This window comes from Primulina huaijiensis, chromosome 2 (genome assembly GCF_012295235.1).
Source record: "Primulina huaijiensis isolate GDHJ02 chromosome 2, ASM1229523v2, whole genome shotgun sequence".
Classification (NCBI taxonomy): domain Eukaryota; kingdom Viridiplantae; phylum Streptophyta; class Magnoliopsida; order Lamiales; family Gesneriaceae; genus Primulina; species Primulina huaijiensis.
The window spans coordinates 8,300,256-8,307,272 of NC_133307.1; positions in this window are offsets into that span (position 1 = coordinate 8,300,256).

Here is a 7,017-nt window from a genome sequence, read left to right on the forward strand (position 1 = left end):
AAATATTATTAAAATAAAGACTGTTTGTACATAGAGTTTCATTGTTAACACTCGGCTAACAATTGGCTCGACGTGCACCTACTCTAACATTAACAAACATACTCTTTTGTGTTGTAAAGAAAATGATATTCCAACAATTATTGGAAGTAAACCACAAAGGAATAAGAAGAAAAGTTTTAGAATTCATCTTTATACCAAAGTGGAAGAAGTTCTTGGAAACCAAGAACAATATGGTCCATACAAAAGGCCAGATCTTACAAATCTGAGCAAAGGAGAGGACCATCAAGAAGTAGGACATCATCCCAAGCATCGAGTATATCTCGAAGTACGGGAAGAACGCCTACTAAGATAACTTTCAGAAAAGCTCACACCCGAGCTAATGAAAGTTTTAAGGATTGTAATTGCTGGACATGTTGAGCAAGATATCATATCTCAACCAACTGTCCAGAAAATGAAAAAGAGAAATTAAATGTTGCGATCCAACCCCAGATATTGAAGAAGCCGTTTATTATCAGGATTTTATTTAAGTATACCGGTTTGAGGATATTGCCTAAGACGAAAGTATATACGAAGAAGAAGTCTTAAGTCAGGAAGAATTTGATGGAATAGAATTGAAATCTGACTAAAGACGAGGTGTTTCAACATAAAACACATGAAGATTTGTCTGGTTTCTTTATTCAGACAACAATATCCCATAACATGGTCCAAAAGATTCTCGAGGATCTCCAAGACCTTGCAGAATTTTTTGCAAATCTCAAGTTTGTCGATCTAAAGATGAACACAACTGGAGGTGAACCACCCACCATAACATGGTCATCTGCTCAGGAACCACCAAGAGAAAGTGTGAGATCTCATAATATAAATATGAGAGAATCCCAAGTAGACTTTCACACTGGTGGAGAATCACAACCAGTGGGAAAAAGGTCAAGGAGAAGTCAAATTCCCTTGCACCAAACAACCTATGAGAAATCTGTTTTAGAACCTATACATCTTTATGGGGTTATGTTTAACCTAGATGTATTAGACTTCAAAAATAGAGAAGATCTAATAGATGATTGGACATCCGCTATGAGAATTGCAGTAGACACATTTGATCTCAACAGAGAAGGATTCATTAAACTTTTAGAAATAATTCTTATGGCATCAGTTAGAATTTATTGGGACATGACTTCGGTAGAAACCAAAGAGTCAGTCCTAGCCAGAGAATCTCTTAACGAGATAGCCAGAAGAATGGATACCCTTTTTAAAGCACAATTTATAGGGGTGGACTATTTTAATAGTCAAAATATAGAGAAAAAAGAAATATACTCAAGCTCTGTGGCTCACAAAATCTGGTACAAAAAAAACTTCTCTTAAAATTAACTTAAAATCATTGTTCAAAGCAAGTAAACATCTCCTATGGCCTTGTCAGCAACTCTTGATCCATTACCCATCCTCAAGAAGGTTTCACATTCCCTAAGCCTCCTACTTCTTCCCATCACCTGCAAGTCATTACAGAGATGTGAGCCACAGCCGGTATCCAATACCAAAGAAGTAGAGTTAATTGAAATGTTTACTTCAATGTAAAACATACCATTTCCAGAACCCTTATGGGCAAGATAATCTCTGCAGTTACGCCTCCAATGTCCAGGCTTCTTGCAGCGATGACAAACATCTGCAGTCTTGTCAGCCTTAACTGGTGTGTCTGTCACAGCGGGACTCGGAGTTTGCCTCTTCAAGGGCATGATCTTCTTGGGACGTTGGAAAGAACGCTTCTTTCCTTTCCCATGTGGACCAGGCTTCGCACCAGATGAAGAACCCACATAAAGAACCGACTTCTCTTTCTTGATGGTGGCCTCAAACGTAACAAGCAAGTTCACCAACTCCTCAAGGGTAGGCTCCATCTTGTTCGTGTTGAAATTCACCACAAAAGGATCAAATGAGCTAGGCAATGACAACAGCAACACGTCATTGGTAAACTCTGATGGCAACATGAGATCCATGCCAACGAGCTTGTCCACAAGCCCAATCAACTTTAGGCCATGCACATGGACCGAAGCCCCATCTCGCATGCGTAAAGTGATTGGCTCCTTGACGGTAGCATGCCTAAGAGGACGTGTTTGCTCACCAAAGAGCTCATTGAGATGCAAATGAATGTCAGCAGCACTCTTTGCATCCTTAAAACGCCTCTGCAGCTCATGATTCATAGAAGCTTGATATAACACTTGGCTTTCAAGTCACAGTCACAACATTCCTTATAAGTCTGCAATTCCTCAAGAGTGCAGCCAGTCGAAGCCTCAACAGGGGGCGACTCAGTAAGTGTATATGCAATCCTTTCCGAATTCAAGACGATTTTTTGGTTTCTTAGCCAAGTGAGGTAATTAGGTCCGGTTAATATGTGTTTTTTGAGTATTGCAGATAATTGGTTGCGAATCGAAGACATTATCAAATTTGTACTGAAAAGTAAAACAAATAAATATTAATGATTATTTTAAAATATTTGGTAAGATATAAAGTAGGGACTTTTACTTTATAAATGTTTACTCTCACTGTTTTGACATCTTTCACTACCCTCTAGTGAAAACGGGAAACTCCTTTCCTCAATAGGTACGTAAGGTCCAATTAGTGAATTATGATCCCCGAATAATATCAGCTAATCATAATTCTTAAAAGGTAGTTTCCAATTGAATCTCCATGCAACCCTTTACGTAAACTTTTGTCTCACGTTTGATTAGGACCAAGAAATATGAAGTCGTTCATCTTTACTTGTCAAGCCTTACCCATCGATGTTGAACCTAAATGGACGGTCGCCAAGAGTTCCCTAAATAATATGAGCCGACATTATGGGAGTTCCACGTAGTTCACATCACCATGTCAATGGATGTCACTGCTTTCCGGTGTCCAGGGCCCCCCAATAATATGAGCCGAGCCTCGAACACAAGTAGCGTTCATCATGCACCCATTGTCGATAGAAGACATGAAAATTATAAACACCTTTATAATTCTCCTTTTCAGGCTTGATATTAGTTTTGAATCTTATTCAAAATGAGGGTTTTTAATTTTGAAAGGTCTCATCATTAATTTTATTTAAAAGCTCGCCATGTTTGATCGTATGTTTGCCGGATTCATGCTACTTTGTTATTATCATAATAATAACGCACATACTAATTATTTATAACATATCATGCATATATTATAAACAGTAAACTAAACAAGGTTGATCAATTGCCCCAACACTAATGGCCCGTGTGAGCTAAACACGGGCCTAGGTCCAATCCTATGGAAATGCATGGGATGCAAATACAACTATTACATAAACCTCCAATATTTACATGTCTTCGATCTTCATAATCATCAAGGCCACCATCTTCCAATCTTGATATTCCACTATACTAATATTTACAAATAAATATCCATGGCAAATAGGGATACATCTCATGGGGTGAGAACGGGCCATAAACAAAGCCCACTTGTAAATTGATAATTATTACAATCATTCAACACAAAATATCCTAGCATACACCTAGCCAATTGGGCTTGGACTTTTGATCATCCTTCATGCATAATATCACATATCATACACTATCAATTAATTATCACAATAATCAATTGATCCAATATTATATATCTTGATCCAATCACTAACCGCCACGATTATAAACTAAATTAACAAATTATACAAACACCTTTGTCTACTTTCTAATTAATTTATTTTTAACTGAATTTCTTGTAAATCACCATTTATTATAAATAATTAAAGTCCAACTTAAATTATTTATTTCATGAGAAAATATTTACAACTTTTATAAATTTAAACTTAAGGGCCCAAAAAATCAATTTTCACCAAAAACATTTTGGCCCATTTAAATTTCACAAAAATGTTAGCCATCTAATGACCTAACAACTTCAAGGCCCATGACACTTTGATAATCCAAAACACTTTTGGAAACCTGAGTCGTCATCGCCGTCGCCAGAGCTCCGTCGCCGGATTCCAGCCAACTTACAAATTTTTTTTTATTTAAAATGAAGGGGCTGCCCTTGCTGCCCATTTCGGGCTGCCCGAGCTGCCCGAAATGGACAGCAAAAATCGGCCTTCGATTTGTTGTTTTGATTGTCTCATGCGGTTAGAAATTGACCTCAATATAATATCATGTATTTGCTAGAAAAAATAGTGACCATAGCTCATGATACCACTAGATCGAGGATCGGTTACAGTGCTCGGATGCGCAACAGAAGTTTCAAAATTGTTTTTCAACAAGTGAAAAAACCGAGCACCCACTAGTAGTGTAGCAAATAACATAACACAAAATATGTCATACATAGTGTGTTCAGATAAATATACCTATCAATCTCTCAAGATTGATGATGGCTCCAACTAAGTTGTAAACAACTTAGTTCTTCAATGGCAAAACAAATCTTCGAGCTTCCAAGAGCACACCTTGCTCAAAATTAAGCCCACCACCAACAAGCTAAATCCACTCTAATTTTGCACTAGAAAAATTAGAGCATTTTTCATTTGAGAAGAGAGAGTTTTCTCAACAATTGAAGAACAAAAATTGGGGAGAAAAAGGCTGCAAGTTTCGGCCAACTCAAGTGCAAAGGAGAAAAGGATGAATTTTGGTTGTGCAAAAATTTGAAGTAAAAAGTTGCATGTGCATGCCATGCCATTAACTAAAAAGTTGCCTCCAACCCTTCACCTCCCAAGCATGCAATTCTATTTGGACTTGTAACAATTACAAGGCCCATGGACTTTTATTTAAATATCTCAAACCCATTTGAGACCATTTAAACTTTACTTGATTTTACTCAAGCCCACTAGTTGAATAATTATTTCCTATTGGGCTTTACAAGACCCAATATTATTTAATTAATTCAACACTTGAATTAATTTAATTATCTGGACTCTACTAGGTCCACTAGTGTTTAATTAATTCAACACTTGAATTAAGTTAATTTAGTCCATAATAATGTTTATGATAATCACAATTTTCAAATACATTATTTATTTGACCAACTTTTAATTTAGGAACACTTCCACAAATTACAAGTTACATTCTCCTCATAGAAGTCGTACTTCTATTTTTCTTTACGCTTATAAACTCCTTTATAAGCAGTTTAACACATTGAACTATTTTATTTCTCAACGGGATCTAGAAAGTTAGCACTTGTGTGGCCCTAAATGGTTTAAAGATACAACTAGCCGTGGGTTCACACTTCCATGTGATTCGGGACTAAACATGTCCTTATATGAGCATACCCCAATTGCTCCATTCTTACTTATCAACTCCTTGATAATAAGAACGTCAGAACTCAAGTCTGATAGTACCCAACCAATCATGTTAAACGCCTAGCAGCATCGCTTACATGATTCCCTAGGTATCAAATGATAGTGCCTGCAAGAACCATTCAATTATGGTTAGCGTACAGTACGGTCCCTTCATCTCATATATTCCGACCTATTCGACAACTATTGGTATATCGAGAGCTGTCAAAGAATCGATACTATCTGTCATGTCGTAGTTGCATCGATGGTGTAATCTATGAAACCTCTTTCATAATTATCATCAACACTCTGATCAAAGATTTCATACTACATACACATAGGATATCCATACCCGAAGGTAAGCGGTGAATCCCCGACTACAAGGCATCGACTCCTATATGTTTCATCAGGACATCCAACCTTGCCACTTGATGACCCCATGTGAGTCGGTAAACAAGTCAAAGTGCAATGCTAGCATATAAAGGCTAAATGTTGTCCCGGGTCATAAGGACTAATGGTGTACAACCATAAACTAGGACGTTTCCACTCGATAAGTGAGAACCACTTGGAAAGTCCTTTATGGAGGGTTGTTTAGTGAAATCTACCAGGAGCACCTATCTGCATGCTCGGACATCACAATGTCCCCTACAAATGAAACATGGTACTCACATCACAGATACTAGTCTCAAACTCGATCATCCAATATCCTTCTTATCAGCGGCTGAATCGACTAGAAACTGTTTAGAATATACAGTATTCCAAATTTGAGTTTCATGATACTCATCATATGAGCATCTCATATTCTTTCTATTATTTGTATATTCAAGGACTTTATCTAAGCAACTAGCATGGGTATACAGATAAAGATGTGCCAAAACAATAATTTCAAATATAATTAAAATAAATATTGTTTACACATAGAGTTTCATTGTGAACACTCGGCCAACATTTGGCTCGACGGACACCTACTCTAACATGGACGACATCTTGGCCCGACATGGGGAGTTGACCCAGCAGATGCAGGACCTCAAGTTTAAACACGATGATGAGCTTCATACCCTACGGTGTGAGCTAGAGAGTGCTCAGGACAGCCTCATGAGGCCGAGCTGCTGATTCAACATCTGATGGATGATGCCTGGAAGCATGAGGAACGGTCGAGGCCACATGGGCTTGGAAGAAAGAAGAGTTCATCCACTCCCCGGACTTTGAAAAACTATGTGACAGGAGGGCCATGGTCTATTTTGAGTGGGGGTTCAAGGGTTGCTTGGCCCAATTTCTGGCTAACGACTATTCCGAGGGTTTTGTTTATGAATGTCACGTTTGTTATAATGGCCTCTGGATTCGTGTTTGAAAATTTACGAAAAAATTTAAAATTTTTCTTTTTAAATAATTAAAATGTCTCATTCATAAGATAAACTGATAAATAAAGTTTAATATTCAAAATAGCAGCGGAAGTAAATAATGTTTCAAAACGACAGGTTAAAATAATTCATTGTAATAAAAATGAGTTTTCGCAAAAATAATAAATAAACTGATAAATGAGGTCCTCGGATCCCACTACTGCCGACTCGAGCTGGCTCACTGGTCCCCGCCCTCGATCCTGACATCATCAGTACCTACAACAATCAAGTCTAGTGAGTCTAAAGACTCAGCATCCATATATCGTAAATAACAAGTAAATAGATAATAATAAAATTGCATGCGAAGTGAAAATATCATGTCATGAGGAATTATAGTACTTGCATAATTGAACTGTAAATATCTTATCATGGATA